We start from the raw sequence: 24,880 nt of genomic DNA on the forward strand, positions 1-24,880 counted from the left end.
ATGATGAGGAACCGAAGCAAACAGAGTTAAATGACTTTCTCAGGGTCACACAACTAGGAAGTCTCCGAGACCAGATTTGATCTCAAGAAGATGAGTCTTCCTAACTCCAGGCCCAAAGTTCTACCCACTGCACCACCTTGCTACTTGCTGGGAATAGCTTATGCAATTATATGGAGATGGAAGATGCTCACGTTTGAAGAATGGAGAGTAAACCAATTTGGCTTAAACAAAGATTTGGTGAGTAGTCCATGGCCTAGACAAGAGAGAACCAACTACAGAGTCAAAAAGACCTGGATCAGGAGGCAGCTAGGTGAATAGAGTGCCAATCTTGGAGTCAGGAGGACCTGAGTTCAAATCCGACACTTAACACTTACTAGCTGTGTGACCTTGGGCAAGTCACTTAACTCCAATTGCCCTTCCTTCTCACCTGCAAATAAAGAAAGAAAGAAAGACCTGAATCCAAGTCCTGTGTCTGACACAGAATGGTTGTGTGACCCTGATTGATTTACTTGACATTTCAGTGACCCCATGGACAGTTCTCTGAGACCATGAGATGCAGTGTAGGCCCAGATCTCCATTGGGCAGGGAGTTCCTCATGGAATAACTGTTGGGGAGGAAAAAAAAAAAAGAAAGCAAGTTGGAAAGATGGGAAGGAGCCAGACTGTAAAGAGTGTTTGATGTCCTAGGGGTAGTGGAACAAAGGTTTAGGAGCAGGGTGAGTCCTGTGCCTGATGGGATTTATCTTGGCAGCTGAGTGGAGGCTGGATTAGAGAAGGCAGAGCCTGGAAGCAGAGAGACCAGTTTGGCAACGTTCTTAGCTAGTGTAGTGGGTCACAAAGCCTGCCAGACTCCACATGGGCCACGTACAGGGCTGTTATTTTAAACCTGCTACACGCTGGTGAAATAGGAGAGAGAAGAAGCCTCATTCCCTAAGGTTTGGGTCTACCAGTGATTCTCACTGCTGGGTACATTCCAAGAGCTTTCAAATGCATCGGAGAATCTGGATCTTCATGCTGGTGCCAGGTAAAACCCTATAGCTAAAGAAGGATATTGTGCGTCTTTCCAAAAGGATGGATGGATCATAGACGTGAAGCTGGAAGGCACCTCAGAGGCCATCTAGTCCTACTTCATTTTACAGATAGAGAAACTGAGGCCTTGAGAACTTAAGTGACATATAGGGCAGAGATCTAGAGCTGGAAGGATCTCTAGAATTCAAGGGAGGAATCAGACTCCTGGAACACCAAGTGGCCTTACTCAACCATCACTCCCCAAGACATGCTACCTTGCACTGAGCTTCAGGAGCACATGATACAGTGGAAAAACAACTGACTTGAGAGTCAGAGGCTGTGAGTTCAAATCATTCCTCTGAGGTTCACTAGTCAGTCAGTTAATAAACATTTATTAAGCACCTACTAAGTATTGCTAAGCACCAGAGATACAAATGAGCAAAAGACATTTCCTGCCTCAAGGAGTTTTAGGTCTAATGGGAAAAGACAATAGATAAAAGGAGGTGAAAAGTTTAAAAAATTTACTTAAATTCCTATAATTCCTCTTTCCCTGCCCTGCCTTAGGAAGGTATCAACATACATAAATCCAAAGGATTCTTCTTATCTTTTCCACCCTCATCCACCTCCAGGAAACCACACCCTCCATGGGCTCTCCAATTGATCACACTTTTTGCATTACTGAGAAGGTCAATACCCTGCACTGCTGAGAGAGGCCTCTCTTTGCCTCAAAGTGGGAGAGAGAGAAAGACAGAGACATAGAGAGAGAGACAAAGAAACAGAATGAGAGAGACAGAGATACACAGAGACAGATACACAGATATCAAGAAAGAGAGAGAGACAGAGAGAGACTGAGAGAGACACAAGAGACAGAGAGACAGAAAAATACACAGAAAGGGAGAGACAGGTAAAGATAGAGATAAAGGTGAAGATATATAGAGATAGATATATACACACATATAAATACATGTACTTACTCTATGTGTATGTGTGTGTGTGTGTGTGTGTATGACAGAGACAGAGAGAAGAAGAGAGGCAGAGAAAAGAGGGAGGGAGACTTTTTGCTTTTATTATTCCCTTTATTTACAAATATATTAAAGAGTCATAGATCTAGAGCCAAACAGGACGTCAGAGGCCACATAGGTCAACTTTCCTCATTTTACAGGTAAGAAAACTAAGTCCCACAGAGATGGTGATTCGCCTGTGATCACAGGTAGTCAGTATCTCTCCCCTGCCCAGAAAACTATCCCTTGTAGCAAAAAAAGGAAGAGGAAAAAGGTCACCAAACTAGCCTTTGATTAAACTAACCATTTCTGAAGTGCTTACTAGGTACCAGGCCCTGTACTAAGTGCTGGGAAGATAACCCTTGCTCTCAAAGAGCTTCCATTCTAATAAGGGAAGGCAATACAAAAAAAAAAAAAATTAAGGGGGAGATGGGTAGGGAGAAAGTACCCACTTGGGGGCAAAGTGGAGAAATTCTGGAGAATTAGGAATATTGAGAGGAGAAAAATAAAGACATGACTGGCCTGAGCACTTTCCTTAGGATGAGGAACCAGGAAATCAGAGGAAGGAACCAGAGATGTGAAATGAGCTTCCAGAGTGAGAAGAGTAACTGATGATCATTCTTTAGCTCTGGAAAACAGATGAGGAAATATCCCTCCCTGAAGCCTCTGGCTCCCCACTCCCATTTTCAGCTTCCTTTTGTGTACTGTCTTAGACTGTAAGCTCCTTGAAGGCCAGAAGTGTCTTTCTTTTTCTTATTAAAATCCTCAATGCTTGGCACCCTGCCTGGCATATGTCATGGTCAGTCTTTTTAGTCCCATGCAACTCTTCATTACCCAATGTAGGATTTTCTTGGCAGAGACACTGAAGTGGTTTGTGTTTCCTTCTCTAGCTCGTTTGATAGATGAGAAAACTGAGGCAAACAAAGTTGTGACTTGCCCAGGGTCACATAGCTAGTAAGTGTCTGAGAGTAGATTTGAACTAAGGAAGATGAGTCTTCCTGACTCCAGACTCAGCATTCTATCCATGGTGCCACCCTTGGTAGGTACTTAATAAATGTCCGTTGACAATTGGTTATGTTTCATCATTATGCCAAAACTGAGACCAAGAAAGGTGAGGTCGCACAGCTGGTAATTAGCAAAGGAAGGATTTGAACCCACTGCCACTTCCTGCCTCTCCAAATCTAAACAATTGCCAAGCTTTATAGCTGCTTTATAGTTTCACTTAGACAATCCTTTGTTGATCATATCTATGATTTGTTTGCTGCCCAATCTCCAGTCCAGAATGCAAAGCCAAAAGATAACATCGTGTGGGGAAACCCAATCATCCTAATGGTTAGGATTGTTGGTCTCTTTCCATGCCAAAAGAGTATGCCCTTTGGGTTATTCCCCTTTAGTCCCTTCTCCCTCCTTTTCCCTACTTCTTTTCTTGCTTTCTTCCTTATCCTCTGCACTGTCAGGGTGTTGGTTCCTACAGATCAGGGTCAATGGGTGTATATTTTAGTGCCCCTAGCACCAAGTACAATCCCTGACATTTAGTAAGACCTTAATAAGTGATGGTTGAATTGAATTTCTCTTTCATTGTCTACTTTTTCTTTTTCTTCCTTTTCAACTTCTTTCCAAATCACTATGAACCACCTCTTTCCCCCTCCTACTTTGAGTCTTTTTTCAGGGGTCACAGGTAGCACCCTCCTCTAATATGTGGGGTCAACAAAATAGCCATCCCAGACTCCTGGTCCTTGGTGGGTCCACATCCACTCAGAATGATAGCCCACAAGCCCCCACCAATGCATCTAATTTTTCATTAGTTGGCCAGCAAATACAATTAGCTCAAAACCTTAGTTTTGCAAAACAAACTTTAATGAAATTGCCTGGTGAGGATATTTGCAATAGTTACTTCCTCCCCTAAAGTTAGGGCATCCTTTGCCACAAATAAACACACCATCAGTGGGCAGAATGAACATGCATATGAATCATGCATAAAGGACTCCCATGTGAGGTATATATTTGAAGAGCCAATCACAGCTACTATGCTCTAAGACCAGGCACTTTCCATTGGCTTTCTCTGCACATGGCCCCACTCACATTTGCTCCTCCCTTGACCTGGGGTTCTTGTCCTGCTGGGGATTCTTTCCACACAAGTGGTGGTCTTCAAATCAGGAACTGTGACATGACCCTGAGGTGTATGTGATGAACCAAATGGAGGCTGGGAAGATGGGCTGCATCCTCCTCCTCCCACCTCCCTGCTATGATAGCCAAGTGCAAGGCTTGCATCCAACACAACCCACTTCACCTATTTCAGTCTCCAATTCCCCTTAACCATTCTTGTTCTATGTTTCTCAGCCTGAAGATCATTATCGTTGGCAGAGAAATGAGAAGCAAAATAGAAGATGAGGTCATAGATGTAGATCTGAACAGTGCTTTAGAAATCACCTTGGCCAAATATCTCCTCTTAGAGTTGAGGAAATGGAGACCCACAGAGAGGGTAAAATGACTTGTCCAAGGTCACTCAGATAGAATCAGCATTAGGAATCAGGTTTGGAGACTCCAAGTTCTGTATTCTTCCCATGGTACCACAATCCTCATTTCTCTCATTGTCCATTATCATCATGCTATATATCCCAAGAAAGAGTCCTATCCCTTCTTTGACCTTTCTCTTTGTCCTAATTTCGTTTTTGTTTTTTTTTTGTAATCCTTAGCGTTCATCCAAAGCTTTGGCACGTGTGCTTTAACTTTTTATTTAAAAAAAAATCCTTGTCTTGGGGAAAACAGAATTTTCTGGCTTAAAAAAAATTCATGCTATTTGAGATAGCAAAGAATTGTAAGTAAAATTGATGCCCATCAGCTGGGGAGAAGCGAAATAAATTGTTGGAGATGAGCATAATGTGATTTTACTGCACTGTAAGAAATGATAGAGCAGCTAGGTGGCGCCATAGCGCATGAAGCACCTGGCCTGGAGTTAGGAAGATTCATCTTCCTGAGTTCAAATCTGGCCTCAGATATTTAATGGCTCTGTGACCCTGGGCTGGTCTTCTTAACCCTGTCTGCCTCAGTTTCCTCATCTGTCAAATGAGCTAGAGAAGGAAATGTCAAACTGCTCCACAAATAGGGTCATTGAGAGTCAGACACGAGTGAACGATAAGAAATGACCCAAAAGAATAATTCAGAGAACATGGGAACACTTACTAAATGGTGCAAAATGAAGTCAATGAACCCAGGAAAACAATATGTAGAGGATACTAAAAAGCTCTGGGCCTGGATTCAGGAAGACCTGAGTTCAAATCCAACCTTAGACAATGACTTAGATATGCATAAATCAATCAATGACCCCGGGGCAAGTCATTTAACCTCTATTTACCTTAGTTTCCTAATCTGTAAATGAGGATATTAACAGCACCTACTCCCAGGGTTGCTGTGAAGAACAGATGAGATAATAATTATGAAGTGTTTAGCAGTGTCTGGCATATAGTAAGATAACACAATGCAAATACAGCTAATGCTATAAAATAATACTTATTAATATTATTATTAATGACTACATTGTGGTTGTTTGTCCTTTGTTTCTGAAGAGGACCGATGACATTGACTCATGTGTGAACTGGATTGAAGCAAGACAGAGTTGCACAAAGTCATCAGCCCCGATCCCTCTTGAAGAGTCACCAAAGCCCAGAGGTGGGACAAAAGTCAAGACCGTCTAGTGATGGCCTGGGATGTGATGGATGGCTTTGGTCTTCAATGTCTGACCAAGTTCTAAGTGCCCCACAGGCACTTAGTCACTTTTTTTTTTTTGCTTTTTGGAGGGCAGTTGGGGTTAAGTGACTTGCCTAAGGTCACACGGCTAGTTTTTGTGTTAAGTATCTGAGGTCAGATTTGAGCTCAGGTCCTCCTGACTCCAGGGCTGGTGCTCTATTCACTGAGCCACCTAGCCACCCCTAGTTACTTTCATAAAGGCCATCGGAACAGATTGTTCTCATCTGCCCATTCCTCTAGGAGAAGTCTTCACAAGCTGGGGGTAAATACAGGACACCAAAGGTGGGTGAGCAGTCTTCACACCAGACATGTTGGTCCTTCTGAATACCCCAATACTCCCAATGACTATAACAATGTAAATGGAAAGAGCCTCAAAATAAAACTGAATTCTATGTAGTTACAACCACCAAGCTCAGATTCAAAGAGGGGCTGAGAAAATGTACCTCCATCCCTTTGACAAGATACACAATATACGGAGACTTTAGCAAAAATTGAAGAGCTTCAGAGGCTAAAAAAAATTGACTTGAAAAGTATAGAGGAAAGCCTTCAGGGAAAATACAGAAATAGACTTTGCCCTCTCTATAAAGGATGGAAGGCTTGAATACCTTCATTGCCTAGGAAGAGGCTGGCATGACAAGAAGTTGCCTCCAGGGGATAGACTAGAGTCTATTGTCCCTGGTTACTCATCTACATAAGCTTTCCAAAGGAACAGGAAAGGTGAAAAATATGATCATCCTGTGAGACTATGGAGTTGTTTACAGAGGAAAAGGCCTCTGTTTCTGCTAAGCCATTTGAGTAAATGCCTTTGCTAAAGATCTGAGTCTACTGGCTGATTGTTAAGGAGAAGCACAGGAGTGGGGGCTAATGAACCAGTGCTTGGGATTCTAGTTATCCACAAGTTTACCTTTAAAGCCCTAGGAGTGGTAACAGCCACCCCTCTGGACATCCAATGAGTCACTGACTTCATGAATTTAGTGAGAAGCCCAAGGTGGCATTACCACTGCCCATACCGTCACACATGATTGCTGGGTTGGTTGGTCTCTCTGAATTTAGTCTCTCCCCCCCAACTCCCGACTTTCAAGCTTTGTTACAAGAAATGTCTCCATGGGTAGGGGAGGGAGACATTCAGAAGGGAATATGACGTAAAAAGGAAACACGAGGGGCAGCTAAGTGGCAAGGTGGATAGAGAACCTTCCCTGGAGTAAGGAGGACCTGAGTTCAAATCCAGCTTCAGATACTTACTACCTGTGTGACTCTGGGCAAGTCACTTAACCTGAATTGCTTACCTCATGCCTCAAAAAAGGAAAGACAAATAAAAATAAGATTTGTTTAAAAAGACATGCATTTGTAAATCAATCATTAAGCAAACAATTATCATAAGAGTAACACTTTACAAGGTTTCCTCATTTGCACCCCTGTGTCACCCAGAAGGAAGGATGTGAGAGATATTGTGGGGGCAGTCAACAGGACTTGGTGACTGACTAGATGTGGGAGGTGAGGGAAGAGGAGAGAGTCAAAGACAATGCCACAGTTTCAGACATGAGAGAGTGGGTGAACAGGGGTGCCATTGACAGGAAAAGGGAAGTCAAAAGAAGGAGCAGTATCGGGAATAAAAAAAATAGCAAGCTCTGTTTTGAACATGTTAAGTGTAAGCTAGCAGGATGTCCAGTAAACAGCTGGACATTCTGTCTGGAGCTTGGTATCTCTCCCACAACTAGAGATAAAGATGTGAATCATTTGCTTAGGGAATGGGATTGGACCTATGATGTCACTGTTATGGGGAACTCCCAGAGGAAGAAATGCCCTCTCCCAATTCAGGTCAGCACCTCCTCTGTGACTTATAGCTAAGAGGCTGAGTGACTCATTCAGGGTAACAATCAGTATGTGATAGACGTGGGACTTGAACTCAGCTCAAGCTGGGTTGTATCCACTAGGCTGTCCTGCTCATATAGAGGTTATCTGGAGAGGGATAATAACTGAAGGAATAGCAACATATGAGACTGCCAGTGGCGAAAAACATAGGGAGAGAACAGAATGGGGTTGCAGGCATGCTCATTAAAAGTCAATACTGATTGGTCAAGGAGAAGAGCCAAACACTAAGAGAAAAGAAGCAATTGAGTCTAGAACCAAAAAAGTGAGCGTAGTGGTATCTACGAAGACAAAGAAAAAACATCCATAAAGAGAGGACAGTTAGGAGTCAACAAAGGAGAATAGACAACAGAGATTAAGAAAGACAAGGAGTGTGACAGTGTCACAGGATTTGACTTTTGTTGCCCAGGATAGAGTGCCAGGTCTGGAGTCAGGAAGACCCGAGTTCAAATCCAGCCTCAGACACTTCCTATCTGTATGACCCTGGGCAAGTCATTTAACCCCTTTTGCCTCGGTTTACTCATCTGTAAAATGAGCTGGAGAAAGAAATGGCAAACCCCTCCAGTATCTCTGCCAAGAAAACTCCAAGGGCCCATGAAGAGTCAGACATGACTGACTAAACAACAACAACGATGTCCATTGAGAAAGCAGTATATCAAAGGAGGGAGAAAAGGCAGATTATAAGGAACTCACCAAAGGGTGTGCGGTAAAACTGGGGAGAAATCAGATTTAGACAATTTTTATTCCAAGAAAATTGGCTGTTGAAAGGACAAGAGAAATGATACGGAAGCTGGATGGGGTAGAAGAGCCAAAGGAAGACCTTGGAAGAATTGAAAGATATGAGCATATTCGTAGGAAGATGGGAAGAAGACAGTGAAGAGGGAGAGATTAAAGACACATGACAGCGAGGAAGGAATAATTTCTGGAGATTCAGAGATCTAGAACTAGAAAGGTCCTGGGAGGCCATTCAATCTTTTTGTTCAATCTTGTCCAACTCTTTGTGACCCCACAGACCACGATACACCTGGCCCTTCTGTCCTCCACTATCTCCCAAAGTCTATCCAAGTTCATGCTTCCATGATGCTATCCATCCATCTCATCCTCTGTCGTCCTCTTTTCCTTTTGCCTTCAATCTTTCCCCACATCAGAGTTTGTTTTTGTTTTTTCCAATGAGTATCATCTTCTTATTATGTGGACATACTTTTTAAGCTTCAGCTTCAGTATTTGACCTTGCAGTGAATAGTTTGAACATTCCTTGGCATTGCCTTTCATTAGGACTAGGATTGATCTTTTTCAATCCAGGGGCCACTGTTGAGTTTTCCAAATTTGCTGGCATATTGAGTGCAGCACTTTGACAGCATCATCTTTTAGGATTTTAAATAGCTCAGCTGGAATTCCATCACTCCCACTAGCCTTATTGTTAGCAATGCTTCCTAAAGCCCACTTGACTTCATCCTCCAGGATGTCTGACTCTAGACAAGTAACTACACCGTGGTGATTATCTGTGACATTGACATCTCTCTTGTACAGTTCTTTTGCCCCCCCCCCCATTCTTGCCACCTCCTGATCTCTTCTGCTTCTGTTAAATCCCAACAATTTTTGTCCTTTATCATGCCCATTTTTGCATGAAACTTTCCCTTGATATCTCTAATTTTCTCAAAGATATCCCTTGTCTTTCTCATTCTGTTATTTTCTTCTATTTGTTTGCATTGCTCATTTAAGAAAATCTTATCTCTCCTTGATAGTCTCAGGAATTCTGCATTATTCAATTGGATATATCTTTCCCTTTCTCTTTTCCTTGTCCCATTCCTTCTTTCCTCAGTTACTCATAAAGCTCCAACAGACAGAGATTTTGCTTTCTTGTTCTTTTTTTTAGGAATGTTTTTTGTTGCTGCCTCCTGTATAATATTGTGAACCTCCGTCCATAGTTCTTCAGGCACTCTAGCTGCCAGATCTATCCCTTAAATCTATGCATCACTTACACTTCACATTTATAAGGGATGTTATTTAGATCATACTTATAAGGTCTGATGGTTTTCCTACTTTCTTCAATTTAAATCTGAATTTTACAATAAGAAGCTTATGATCTGATGGCAAACCACTCCAGTAACTTTGCCAAGAAAACCTCAAATGGGGTCATGAAAAGTCATAAATGACTAAAATAAAAAGAAACTGAGGCACAAAAGTTAGGAGAATCACCCAAGGTCGTAGGATCATAAATGTAGAGACGGAAGAGACCATAGAACAGGGGCGGTTCATCCAGTTCCATGATCATGAATTAAAAAATATATATTTTGATAAATATTATTGGTTTCCTTTGTAACCTATACATATGTATTTTATTTTATCCATTTGAAACTATTACTCTGAGGAGTCCATAGGCTTTACCGGATTGCCAAAGGGGTCTTTGATGCAAAAAAAGGTTAAGACCCTCTGGCTTCGAGTTTGAGTCAAATCCTCTCATTCTACAGATTGAGAGATGAGGTTCAAAAACCTTAAGTGATTTGCCCACAATCACATAGGTAGTAAGTATCTCAGGCAGGATTTGAACCCAGGTTTTCTGATGCCCTAACTACTATATCACATTGCCTCTCTCTTGAGGCTAATAAAAATCAAAAGAAAATGAACCATGTAGGGGTGGCTAGGTGGCGCAGTGAATAGAGCACTGGCCCTGGAGTCTGGAGGACCTGAGTTCAAATCTGGCACAAAAACTAGCCATGTGGCCTTGGGCAAGTTGCTTAACCCCAATTGCCCTCCAGGAAGGAAGGAAGGAAGGAAGGAAGGAAGGAAGGAAGGAAGGAAGGAAGGAAGGAAGGAAGGAAGGAAGGAAGGAAAGAAAGAAAAAAAGAAAAGAAAGAAAGAAAGAAAATGAACCATGTTAGCCAACTGCCTGCCACAGGGACCCATTCTAAATCATTGTTTGTGACCATGTTGTCCTTGAGACTAGAGATTAGAAAGTTGCATGAAATCTCCTACAGGAAATCAAACAATATAAAATGTAACTAAAGTTAAAGAAACAAATCTGTAATCTCTGTTTTGTCAATGGGACAAGGAAAGGGTTTAACGCTAAGAAACCATGGGGATACCACTTCTTCTGAGACAGGAAGGAAGGAGAAGAAAAGGGGGGTGATGTGGAGAACTTTGGGGAGATGGTGTCAGGCCATGGAAAGAATCACTGGGGCAGCCAGGAAACCTAACTCTGCCATTTGCTCACTGTGTGACAGGGGTAGGTCCCTTAATCCTTTTGTGCCTCAATGTCCTCATGTGTAAAATACACAGAATAATACTTCTTCATAGAGTCCTTGTGAAGACACCTTTTTGTGAGATGTCAAGTGCTTTATTTTATTGTTGTTTTTGTTCAGGTGTTTCAGTCATATCTGATTCTTTATGACTCCATTTGGGGTTTTCTTGGCAAAGAAACTGGAGTGCTTTATCATTTGCTTCTCCAACTCATTTTACATTTGAGGAAATTGAGGCAAACAAGGTTAAGTGACTTACTCAGGTCACACACACACAGTGGGTAAGTGTTTGAGGCTGGATTTGAACTTGGGTCTTTCTGACTCTTATCAATGAAATGAAGAGGGTTAAACTAGATCATATCTGAGATCTCATTTAACTCAAATATTTAGGGAGACTATGATTCCTCAGAGCATAGCTAGGTGGTGCCATAGTGCATACAGCACCAGGTCTGTAGTCAGATAGACTTATCTTTCTGAGTTCAAATTCATCTTCAGACACTAGCTGTGGCTGCTACTAGGGTGGAGCCACCACGGTGTAAATCTCACTGGAATCTTAACTGTGAGTTAGAGAAATCATATAGGTCTCCACTAAAAGGGAGAAATTGGCTTTCTATGCCCTCCTTGGGCTAGACTATGAGTTCCTCCTCTGTTCTTTGTTGATTAACTTGTTTTTGTTTGATGCCTTGTAAGCCTAGTTGCTTGTAAGGGGTTGCCCCTGGTAGAAGTGCCGTATGCTGATGTTCTCAGGTGCCACTTGGTGAAAGCAAAGGACTCAAGTGCTAAAGTTCCCAGGTTCCTCCTTGGTGGGGTAAACAGATGAGAGAGAAGTGAAAGGCCACAAAATTTAACCAGGTTCAAGTTACTTTTGATACAGAGGCAAGTGAAACCAGATGGGATGAGGCAGAAGGAAAGAATAAGTAAGTGTCAAAGGGCTAGGTAACATGATAAAGGCAAAGAGCAGGTTTAGAGGAAGTGAGGGTGTGGAAAATGAAGCAGGAATAGAAGGGTATGGTCAGAGAGCAAAATTTGAAATTCAGAATCTTAGAAGTGGTGATGTCCCCAAGATCATGAGATCTGAGATATAACTCTGTCCCTTTGTCGTTGAAGTGTATGGGAGGACAAAATCACTAGTGTCCAGTGCAGCAACTCACAGGCAATGAAAACTTAGAAAAGAGTCATTGGCTTTGGCAATAGGTAGGGAGCTATCGACCTACCACATGTGGTTCCAGGAGGGAAGTGGAGTCAGAAGCTCTGTGAGAAAAGCGAAGGAGGTAAACAGAGACAATAAATATGACTCAAAATGTATAGGGTACACAGACCTCCAAAATTTTACAATTACAAAAAAGCTTGCCCTTTGAAATTACAACTTGTTTTCTTTTTTCCTTCCTTCCTTTCTTCCTTCCCTCCTTCCTTCCTTTCTTCCTTCCCTCCTTTCTTTCTTTCTTTCTCTCTCTCTCTCTTTCTTTCTTTCTTTCTTTCTTTCTTTCTTTCTTTCTTTCTTTCTTTCTTTCTTTCTTTCTTCCTTCCTTCCTTCCTTTCTTTCTTTCTTTGTCTCTTTCTTTCTTTTTTCTTTCTTTCTTTCTTTCTTTCTTTCTTTTTCTTTCTTCCTTTCTTTCTTTCTTTCTTTCTTTCTTTCTTTCTTTCTTTCTTTCTTTCTTTCTTTCTTTCTTTCTTTCTTTCTTTCTTTCTTTCTTTCTTTCCTTCCTTCCTTCCTTCCTTCCTTCCTTCCTTCCTTCCTTCCTTCCTTCCTTCCTTCCTTCCTGTGATTCCATCCCCATGGGAACTCCTAGTGTTAGGAAACTCCTTGTGCCAATGCCGATCACCTATAACTTGGATTCTTAGTTGCCAAGGGGAATGAGAGGTGAAGTTACTTACCTGTTTATAGTTACAGCTAGTAAATGCCAGAGGCAGAATTAATTATTTGGTTAGTTACTTGCCTTTATATTTTGCTTTAAGATTTGCAAGCACTTTACACACACACACACACACACAATCTCATTGGATTCTCACAACAATTCTGTGAGGGAGGTGCCACTATTATCCTCATTTTATGGATGAGGAAACTGAGACCTTAAATGACTTACCCAGGTTCACACAGCTAGTAGGTGTCCAAGGCAGGCTTTGAACTCAAGTCTTCCTAATTCCCAAGTTCAGCACATCAATTTTCTCACTTGAAGCTAAAAAATAAATTAAAATGAATGGAGTCAGCCAGCCACAGAAGTAACACACCCTGAGAGATTGTGATCTTGTCATCCTCGAGGCTAGGAATAAGGAAGTTGAATGAAATCCCATCAGGGAACTAACATTATGAAATGAAACTGATATTTAAAAAAAAGATGTAATCTACTCCAGTTTTACAAAGATTTATTGATGATGTGTTTCTTAACTGTAGGCATCTTCTATCAGATTCCCCACCAAGAGTTCTCCCTTAGAATAAAGCAAAACCAACTGACACAGTGACCACATCTGCTGTTGTATGCAACACTTGGCATCTGTGGTCTCCCCTCTTCCCTCCCAGGTCTTTACTATAGGAAGGAGGTCCCATCATCTGTCCCCTGGAACTGGAACTGATCATTGCATACATTGGAGTTCAACTGACTTTTAGGTTTCTTTCCCATTTGCATTGTTACACCCATGTATATTGTTCTCCTAGTTCTATTTTTGCTCTTCTGGGGCTCATGGGAGTCTTCCTTTATTTCTCCAAGTTCCTAGAATTGGTTATTTCTTATGGCACAACCATATGCTATTCTGTGTGTTCACTGAAGTTTGTTCAACCCCTCCTCAGCTGATGGGCACCAAACTTTATTTCTAGTTTTGGCTCCCACAAAACGTGCTGCTGGGAGTATGTGAGTGTATATACATGAGACCTTTCTTTCTGTCACAGACCTTCTTGGGGTTAGTGCCCTGTATATAACTGCATTCAAGAGTAGGAACAGATTCACGACTGCACCAAATCTTTTCCCAGAATCGTTGGACTAATTCATAACTCCCCCAGCAGTGTTATTATGTCTGCCTTCCTGTGGTTTCTCTAACATTGCCTATGTCTATCTTTATCACATTGACCAATTTGATGAATTTGAGGTGAAATTTAGTTTCTTTCATCTTTATTTCTCTTATTCTTAGACATTTAGAGCATGTTTTTGATGGTCCTTGGATATCTGCATATGCTTGTCACTTAAATAATTATAACACAGGGATGGGGCAGAGGTCCTTATTTTTTTCATGACATAGACCCCTTTGGTAGTTCGATGAAACCTAATACTTTTCTGGTTTGTCATTTATATTCATAATTGAAGGAAATACCAAATTTCAGTTATAGGTTTGTATAAAGGACGATATAATTTTTTCCCATCCAAGTTCCTAGACCCCCTGAAATTTATCTGCTGATCAAGGAGTCTGGATGTCAGGTTCAGAATCCCTTTTATAGAGACTTGGAGGTGTGATTGAGTTAGTTTAGGGAGATAAAGAAACTCCTTTCCTAATAGAAATTGGTACCTTCCCTAAAACTATGGTGTCAGAGGTTTGCCTAAAGCAAGGAGTAGTTAAGTGACTTGACCAAGGTCACAAAGTTAGGGTATGTCAGAGACATTTAAGGACTGGAACCCAAGCCTTCCAGGCTGACTCCCTAACCATTATGTCACACTGCCTCTCCCAAGGGAGTATCTCATTAGATATGAATATGGATTACAACATATCTAAAATTAAGCTGTCTAAAATGCAGTTTAGCTAGGAAGAAAGGCATTATGTCTAGCAGACACATTTGTCTTATCTAGCAGACATTTATTTATTAGGTAATAATTAGTAATAAGAACAATTAGAATTTATATAGCACTTTGAGGTTTGCAAAGCATTACACATCTGTAGTCTCACTGGATCCTTGTAGCATAAATGTCATCATCCCCATTTTAAAGATAGAGATATTCAGACAGTTAAATACCTTGTCCAGGATCCTGTAACTAACACATGTCTGAGGCAGAATTTGAACTCAGATTTTCCTGACTCCAAGTCAAACTCTCTATCTGATGGCCCTAAGAGTGCTTTGTAGCTGAGTCACTTCTCTAGGCTTTCCCACAGTCTCATTGAAATATTCGTCCACTAGGGCAGCTAGGTGGTGCAGTGAATAGAGCACCAGCCCTGGAGTCAGGAGGACCTGGGTTCGGATCCAGCCTCAGACACTTAACACACACACACACACACACACACAAACTAGCTGTGTGACCTTGGGCAAGTCACTTAACCCAATTGCCCCCCAAAAAGAAAAAAAAAAGAAATATTTGTCCACCCCAGTCCCCTTGTTCCCATTCTATGTTCACCAAGCAACCTTTGACATTCACAATGCAGTTTCCCAGGCATCTCAATGTTAAGAAGGCATTGCCTTGGATAATGAACTAGAGCATCCAGTACTTGAAAAGGCACTTTTCCCCTTACTATGAATTGATGCATTTACATAGTGATGAGTTTGAGTTTGTCTACCTACCGCAAATCCATTCTTCAGAGATCGGTCATTAGAGACATGATCAAACCAAGGCACCAAGGGTGACCAGGCTGCTGCTGGGGCAGAGGTCCAGGGTGATTAGGCAGGCAGCTAGCCTCCCTCTCTTCTGGCCCTGGCCTAACTTCATTAAGGTATAATAAATACATCTGAGAAGTTTGCCATTGGAAGGCAGAGAAACACAAATGTAAAAAGAGAAGTCTTGAAACCATCCCAGACCTTCTATGTTACTGAAGGCTTTTGCCTAATCACACAGCTCACTCCTGAGCTCCCTTCTGCTAGAGAGGTGGTTCAGTGGATAGACAATATACCCTGGAGTCCAGAAGTCTTGGGTTTACTTCTAGGTGTATCCCAAAGAGATCATAAAAATGGGAAAAGGACCCACATGTTCAAAAATATTTATAGCAGCTCTTTTTGTGGTAGCCAAGAGCTGGAAATTGAGGATATGACCATCAGTTGGGGAATGTCTAATCAGTTGTGGTATATGAATGTAATGGAATACTATTGTGCTATAAGAAATGATGAACAGATGGACTTCAGATATGGAAAGACTTATATGAACTGATGCTGAGTGAGGGGAGCAGAACCAGGAGAACATTGTACATAGTAACAGCCAGAGTGTGCAAGGACTGATTTTGATAAACTTAGCCCTTCTCAGCAGTGCAAGGACCTAAAACAATTCCATAGGACACACAATGGAAAATACCATCCACATCCAGGGAAAGAATGATGGAGTCTGTGCAGAATGAAGCAGACTATTTCCTTTTTTGTTTTGTGTGTTTTTTTTCCTCATGGATTTTCTCATCCCTTATAATTCTTCTTTGCAACATAACAATGTGAAAATGTGCTTAATGGGAATGTATGTATAGAGCCCATTTCAGATTGCATGCCATCTTGGGGAGGGAGGGGGAGAAAATGATAAACTTAAGGAAGTGAATGTTGAAAACTAAAAATAAATAATTTGATTAAAAAAAATAAGTCTTAGGTTTAAATCCAGTCTCAGACTCTTTCTAGCTGTGTGACTGAGGGCAAGTCACTTAATGCCTCCCTACCTCAATTTCCTCATCTGTGAAATGGGGATAACAACAACACTTGCTTCACAGGGTTGTTGTTAAGAGCAAATGAGATAATATGTAAAATGCTTAGCAAACCTTAAAGTGCTATATAAAGGCTAGCTGTAATTAGTATCAGTATCATTAGACTGTGAACTCCCTGAGGGCAAAAGGTTTATTTTTTTTTGCCTTTCTAGCACTTATCATAGTACCTAGTACATAGTAGGCACTTAAATGCTTATTGACATGACTATCAGAGTTGGAAATAATAGGCTTATAGATTAGGAGGAGGAAGGGAACTTTGAGCCCAACCTCATTTTACAGAGGATAAACAGGAAATCCAGGGTCAGTCCCTAGTAAGTGCTAGTCAGTGCTAGTAAGACAGTGCTGGTATGTAGCTGAGGCAGAGTTAGAACTCAGGTCTCCCAGACTCAAATTCAACAGAACTGTCTTCAACCTCTGAAACCATCTATTCCAACCCAAATGCCAACTGTAGAATGACAAGATTAGGGAAATCCATATTCAGAAATCTACTAGGTTAGTTTTTCCTCCCAGTTTATTGCCATCTGCATATTTATTTGATTAGCATTTAACAAGTCTCTTCCCTTATTCAAATTATTGATAAGAATGTTAAACAGCACAAGGTCAATCCCTCATTCTTTGGATTCTCCAGTTGGGACCTCCCTTCCAGCTGATATATAAGCATTAATGATGACTCTTTGGAGCCAGGAAGTCTATTCTTTTTTGAATCTTAGGACCAATACTCTTATCTAGCCCACATCTCTTTATCTTTCCCACAGGAATAACTCCTGAGGACTTGGTCAAATAGTACGATAAAATCTAGGTAGTCAACTTCCCCAGATAATATAGTCAAAAAATGGAAATAAGATTAGTCTGTCAAGACCTTTGTGATTGCTGCTTCCTTTTCTAGACATTCAGTAACCATCCCTTTCAAAATATGTTATGGAATCCAAGTCAAGTCTATAATCTGCAGACTTTATTCTCTTCCTTTTTAAAAAAAATCAAGATGTTTGACCTTCAATCCCACAACACCTCTCCCATTCACCACAAATTTTGAAATATCTCTGATAATGACTAAGAAATCATATCTTTCAATATGTTAGGATGTATTTCATTTGAGTCAGGTGACTTGAACTCACATAGGGTGGCCAAGTGCTATCTATCTCTCTGCTTATCTTGCTCCCAATGAGCCATTTTTGGATTGATCTTTTCCAGTCCAGAGACAAAAAAGAAAAAAAACCCAAACCAGTAGATAAATGAGAATTGACAGGCTCAACTTCACCCAGCCTGTGCTTAATCAAGAGCGGCAAATAATTTTAATTACAGTTTAAGCAAAATATAATTAGGAAGACAAACATACTCCAAGATCAGTCATATGACCCATTTCAAAGAGATAGCATTGAGAATCATTACTTTAGACTTTTGGTTATTAATTCTTTTTTTTTTCTTTTTGGAGGGCAGTTGGGGTTAAGTGACTTGTCCAAGGTCACATGGCTAGTTTTTGTGTTAAGTGTCTGAGGTCGGATTTGAACTCAGGTCCTCCTGACTCCAGGATCAGTGCTCTATTCAATGGGCCACCTAGCAACCCCATTGGTTATTCATTCTATTGCTTCTCTCCAGAAGGGTATATAGCCCATAACCCCCAGGATTTAGAATTTGATAGTAATTGACAATTGAATGCATTCACAAAGAAATTTGGGGAAACTAGTGGCAATTTTGTTACTAATCAACTATATGCCTCAGACAAGTCTCTTCGCCTCTTCGAGGATATGTAGGATAAAGGAGATTGCTTAGAATCAGGGCTGGGGAACTTCCCTTTAATAAAAGGATTTGTTCTGTGAAGTTTGGATTCAGTCAAAGGGCTGAATGGATGGACCTAGATGGCCACATATGACCTTCAAGCTGCCGGTTCCCCATCCCTGGAGGCTTAGATAATTTGTAAGATTCCTCTGGTTCCTCAGACATTTTATGGCTGAATGAGTTGTTATTCTCATATCCTCATACAAATACATTTGGGCCAGTGGTCATGCCCTCACATACAGATGAAGATTAAAATTGGCAAACTACTTCCTTCCTGTTTCAGGGATTTAGGAAATCTGAATGGCACTCCTAGCTCTGCGATTCACAGGTAGGTCATTAAGATTCTGCTTCCTCACATTTTTTCCATGGTATCTTGCCTGGGCGTTTCCTTTGCTCTAATATCATTCTCATATTATTTTCATATTATTTTGCCCAACCTGCGGGAGAGCCTTCTGAGCTCATGTTGGTCTGATCTGTCACAGTCAGACACATAGTGATGCCATTTTGTTTCTCTTCTAGAACAAAGGCCAATAACAACCAAGGAAACAACCAATTCTCCCTTGGATTCTACTTATTGGCAGGTACATGTTTTTATTCCATATTAGATTATAAACAACACCACAAGAGCAGGTCTGTGTTTCTCTGATTTTGTATCTCTTGTACCTAGAACATAATAGGTACTTAATAAATGGTCTTTACTAGTAGGCACTCAATAAGTATTTGGACAATATGTCAGCGCCATGCCAGGAAACTGAATTGTTTCCATTTGAATTGTCTTAGGAAGATTCTGAAGATCACCTGGCAGGTTAAGGTACCAGATACTGAGGTCAAACTCTGCTTCAGAGTGCAACTCTGATGGGCTGGCCACATTGTTCAAATGCCAAACAGACGCCTTCCTAAAAGTCTATTTTATGGAGAACTCACACAGGGCAAGTGCTCACATGGTGGTCAGAAGAAGTGATACAAGGACACCCTCAAGGTCTCTCTGAAGAACTTTGGAGTTGATTGTGTGACAGAGGAGACACTGGCACAGCACCGCTCAGCATGGCGTGCCCACATCAGAGATATGCTCTATGAGCAAAGCAGAATTGAAACAACTCAAAAGAAATGTGAGATGCAAAAATTTAGAGAATCCGCCCCAAATGTTCATGTGTCCTATTTGTGCTCAACCTGTGGTAGAGCTCTCTGAGTTCATATTGGTCTGATCAGCTATAGTAGGATGCATTATAACCTGACTCTAACGTAGAGATGTCATTTTGTTTCTCATTGAGAAAGAAGGCCAACCTAACCTAACCTAGAACATAAAAGGCACTTAATGTTGTTTTTTAATAAATAAATTTTAATAATTTAATAAATAACGAAATATTTAAATAAATAAAATTTAAGAGCCGCTCAATAAATATTTGTTGAATGGATGGATTTGCTCTCTTTGCTATGCTATTTCCTATAAAATGTGAATGAAAATATTAATTAGCTCAAGAGAAACAGTAGAGATATTGAAGTCAAGCAGAATCATAGAATGTTAGGCTTAAAGGGACCTTGATCAATCATCTAAGCAAGCTTCTGCATTTTACAGAGGAGATGCCTGAGGCCCAGGGGAAGATTTCATGCCAGGTCCACACACACTCATAAGAGTCCCTTCATATTCTTAATGGGTGGAGGAGGGATGGGAGAGAGGGAGAGAATTTAGAACTCAAAAAATTTTTTGAATGAATGTCAAAAATAAATTAATTTAAAAACTGAAAAGAAAAAAAGGGAAATGGAAGAAAGAGTTTATATAATAATAGATAATATGTTAAATAAATAAATAATATAAAATAGTGACATTGCTGTTGAAGAATAGGCATCCAAAGAATTCATCACTTGGGGGCTAACCTTCTCACTGGACTTAGAGGGGCTGCTCCTTGGATGGCAGATAAACCATCTGTCTCTAGATCTACACTTGAAGTCTTTCTAGCTTTTGAGGGACATATTGGCATGGGTTGTGTTCTGTTGGTTTATCCTTCAAGAGCCCAAGTTCATCTATGCCCAGTTAAGGTGCTAGGGAGGAAAGATTTAAGAGGAAAGATTACAAAGTGAATTGGGGGGGAGGGGAGGGAACAATCACTGGGACTAACTCACCAGTTCACTAGGGTATCAAAGTATTGTGCAAACAGCTATGTAGGCACTAATATAAATACAAACATTCCTGTAAATTAATCGATTAAATCAGCAGACATTTATTAAGGGAGTACTATGTGCCAGGGACTAGATTAGGGCTAGGGATAAAAAGGCAAAAGGGAAACAGTCCCTGGTCTCAGGGAACTTGCATTCTGAAGGAGGAGATAGTATGTACACAAATAGGTATATATAAGGCATATACAAAACAAATAAATACAGAGAGTCAGCATTTATTAAGCATTTACTATGTACCAGGTGGACTGCTGGGCAGCACAGTGGCTAGAGTGTTGAACCTGGAGTCAGAAAGACTCAATTTCTTAAATTCAAATCTGGTCGCAGATACTCACTAGCTGAGTGACCCTGGGCAAGTCACTTAACCTTGTTTGCCTCTTTTCCTCATCTGTCAAATGATCTGGAGAAGGAAATGACAAAAACCTCTAGTATCTCTGCTAAGAAAACCCCATCTGGGGTCAGACATGACTAAAAATGACTGAACAGATGTATCAGGCACTGTGTTAAGCACTGGGGATATATACATAACAAAAAAAAATAAAGAATTCTTACCCTCAAGAAACTTATATTCATTTAAAAAATTAATTGATTTTTAGTTTTCAACATTCACTTTTATAAGATTTTGTGCTCTAAACTTTTCCCCTTCTCTGTCCTCCCCACTCCCCAAGATGGAGTGCAATCTAATCTAGCTATAATGTACAATCATATTAATCATATTTCCACATTAGTCATGTTGTGTAAAAAGATTTAGAACAAAAGGGAACAACCACAAGAAATTAAAAAAAAGAAAATAGCCTGCTTCAATCTGTGTTCAGACTCCATAGCTCTTTCTCTGGATGTGGATAGCTTTTTCTTTTCTTTTTTTTTTTTTAATTAATCAAGTTATTTATTTTTAGCTTTTAACATTCACTTTTATAAGATTTTGAATTCAAAATTTCCTCTCCTCCTCCCCAAGATGGCATGCAATCTGATATAGGCTATACATGTGCAATTATGTTAATCATATTTCCACATCGGTCATGTTGTGAAAGAAGAATCAGAACGAAAGAGAAAAGTCATGGAAAAGAAAGAAAAAATAAAAAGAGAGAAAATAGTATACTTCAATCTGCATTCAGATTCTGCAGTTCTTTCTCTGGATGTGGATAGCATTTTCCATCATGAGTCTTTTTTAATTATCTTAGATCATTGCATTGCTGAGAAAAGCCAAATGTATCAAAGTTGGTCAAAGGGATCTAATATTCTAATGGGAAAAGATAATACACAAAGAGCATCTAGAAAAGGGTGTGTGTGTTTGGGGGGAGGGGAGTTAATGAAAGAAGAATTCTTTTGCATGGGCAAACTTGCTGTCAGGGAGCTGGAGAAGTCTAGAGACTGAGGATAAGACACAAGAGTGAGGTGAGCTTGAAAGCAGACAAAAAATAAATTTGTATAGGAAGACCCTAGTAGTTAGAGGGACCAGGATGAGTCTGCTGCAGAAGGTGGTACTTAGGTTCATCCTCAAAGGAAATGAAGGATGTTAAGAGGCTGAAATGCTGAGGGAGACCATTAGTTATGGGAGAATATTCAGTGGAAAGGAATGGAGACAGGGGATGGAATATCAAGTTTGAGGAACAACAAAATAAGCTGGTATAAAGGGAAGCGGTCAGTTATATATAATCAAGGGATGTAGTTCCTCATCAGGACAGATCACCCTGATGCATAAGTTATTTGAGCCTTCAAAATATGAGGATGTGTATGTGACAAAATGGCTGAGTGAGTAATTGTGTCTTAAGCTCCCTCTTCCCCCATAACCTCAAAACAGCAAGAAATGTTTCAAGTTAAAAAAAAAACAGAAAAGAAAGGAAATACTTGAAAAACCTCAGAAGAGAGTCAACAGACAGACAAAAAAAATTTTAATGATTAAAAAAGGATTCCTAATAAAATGAAATAAAAGAAAATAGAAGAGGAAGCTCTAGAAATAAGGGATTAATACAGCAATATTGTTAACTAGAATCTCAGAGGTGAGAATGGAACCTTATACAAACTTCCAGAACCACTGAAGAATTTAATTAAAGAATTAAGGCAAAATATAAGAAAGTAGATTTCAGCTCTTATAAAAAGATTTGAAAAGATAAACATGAGAATATATATTGTAAAAGAGAAGGTAAAAAAAATCTTAACATAGCAATCTGAAGAGAACAGCAGAGTAGAGATATGAAAATCCAGAGATGTGATAAGAACTATTGGGCAAAGTTTTTTTAAAAAGGCAAAACTGGGAGAATACTTAAGATTTCTACAAAACAATTGAACTTTAGGACAGTAATTGGTGAGACAACTGGAATCAGTGACCTCACAGAAAAATAGGATGAAATAAAGAAAATAATGCAAAAAAATTTATGGAGTAGTGTTAGGATTAAAAGGTAAAGTGGAGATTGATAGAATCCATGGGAAAACATCAGAGAGGGCCCCCAATTTATCTCATCTTTAAATGTAGCTCCAAAGCTTCTGGCTGAAAGTGAGGGTTTTGTAAGCTGCCAGGAAAAGAGACTTCATTTATCTTAGAATATGAGCTTGAGTCAACCATGACAACTCAGCATCAACAAGAAATGAAAGAAAAATCTGGAAGTTAACATACATAAAAACCAAGGAAAAAGGCTTATGTTCAAGGAAAACATTCTGTGAATCTTTCACATTCTTACAAAGATAAAGATGAACTTTCAACAAAATTTTAATTGTCTAATTTCTCTTAAGGAAACTAGAGATCAGCAGACTCTTTGAAATGAAATAAAAGATATTAATAAAGGTAAATCTATATTTCATGAAAAAACCAAGCGATGACTCATCAATTCACTTTGCTCAAAAAACAGAAAAGGTTTTTGTTCCTTAGCAATTCTATGGTTCAATCACTTTGGTAAGCAATTTAAAAGTACCCTCGGGAAAAATAAAAGGTGAATAAAACAGTCATATACCTTGACACAGAGATCCTGTTGCTAGACACATATTCCAAGGAGGTCAAAGAAGGAAAGATCCTACACATACTTTAATCTCCATAACAGCTCTTTTTGAGATAGCAAAGAACTTGTAACAAAGTAGGTGCCCATTTGTTATTGAATGGCTAAACAAATTGTGATACATGAATGAAATATTACTGTACCATAAGAAACAATGAAAAATGAAAATTCAAAGAAATATGGAAAGACAGATGAACTGATACAGATGGAAGTAAAATACCTAGGAAGATAATATACACAATTACTATAACAATGTAAGCAGGAAGAAAAATAAAATAAAACAAAAATATATAATTATAACTGCTAAACTTGGCCCTGGAGAAGAGTTAAATAAATGGTCCTCTCTTCTTTGCAGAAGTGGGGCACTATGGTTATGGGATATCTATATGTGCTCAGACATGGTTGATGTATTGATTGGTATTACAAAATGATTTTTTAAAAAAAACTTAAAAAAAAACCTTTGGTACAATAGTGCAGGGAGTAAGAATATTTTTAAAAAGCAATAATAAAAAGAACTTATCCTATCTGGTTGTAGCAGCAAGTACCCCAAGCGTCCCCAGGGTCGCTGCCACCACAGGTTCTTGGATCTGCTTTGATAAAGGAAAGCAACTCAAAATGGGTTAACAAGCTTACTTTAATCAGTCAAATATGTATTGTTTACATAGTTCAGGGGAAAAAGGTCAGCACCCTGAACTTCAAAGTATACAGGCAGAATTATCAAGACAGAAACAGATCAAGTAGACAGCTTTCCAAACTGTCCAACCATTACATCCATACCAAATCAACATCTGGGTTTCAACATCTGGGTTTTTCAAAGCCAGGGGGCTCTGGACAACGGCTTCCCAGAATCCATATCAAATCACAGAACACTTCTCAAAGTGAGCCCCAAAACAAAGCTACACATCAGGGCTTATATAGCCTTCTCCTGGCTCAGAGAATGTAACAACCTTATTGACTCACTGGCCAATCAAGAAGTATCTACTGAAAAACAAGCCTCCCACCCCAGGCTCCAGGGGCACTTTAGCCTAGGGGCAGGGAAGATCTTTAAAATTTACATTCCCATTACACTGGTTTATAAGGATCACTGGGGAAACAAAGAGAGAACAACTAAAAAAAAATAATATTTAGCATTATCCCATGAAGAGTGAACAGATAGAAATAGTATTGAATTCTTAGTCTTTCTTGAAGTTGAAGCAACAAAGGTCAAGACAAGCAAAAAAGATGGGAGTATGGAGTTTGGAGCCACATGGCTCTGATCTAAACAAGGGAAGCATGAAAAAAAATTGTATCATTGTAGCAACAAGCACCCCAGCATCCCCAGGGTAGCTGCCAACACACATTCTTAGATCTGCTTTTCTAAAGGAAAGCAACTCAAAATGGGTAAATAAGCTTAATCAATCAAACATATATTGTTTACCTAGTTCAGGGGGAAAAGGTCAGCACCCCTAACTTCAGAGTATACAGACAGAAGTTACAAGACAGAGAAACAG

General features: G+C 39.9%; 1 long non-coding RNA gene across 2 annotated transcripts in view; it reads left to right on the top strand.

Annotated features, from left to right (window-relative positions):
• The window catches only part of LOC138162104 (uncharacterized), a 60,238-nt gene extending 40,614 nt beyond the window's left edge, over positions 1–19,624 (top strand). The window contains exons 6-7 of one of the 2 annotated variants that reach the window (XR_011168547.1): positions 18,748–18,809; positions 19,009–19,624. This is a non-coding gene — a long non-coding RNA (uncharacterized lncRNA). Of the gene's footprint in view, positions 1–5,574; positions 6,806–18,747; positions 18,810–19,008 lie in introns of those variants that run through there. The other variant, XR_011168548.1, reaches the window with a different exon arrangement.
• The last annotated feature ends 5,256 nt before the right edge of the window (positions 19,625–24,880 follow it).

Source organism: Petaurus breviceps, unplaced genomic scaffold (assembly GCF_028583685.1).
Source record: "Petaurus breviceps papuanus isolate PSGF00001 unplaced genomic scaffold, PetGlider_PUasm1.0 186, whole genome shotgun sequence".
Taxonomy (NCBI): Eukaryota; Metazoa; Chordata; class Mammalia; order Diprotodontia; family Petauridae; genus Petaurus; species Petaurus breviceps.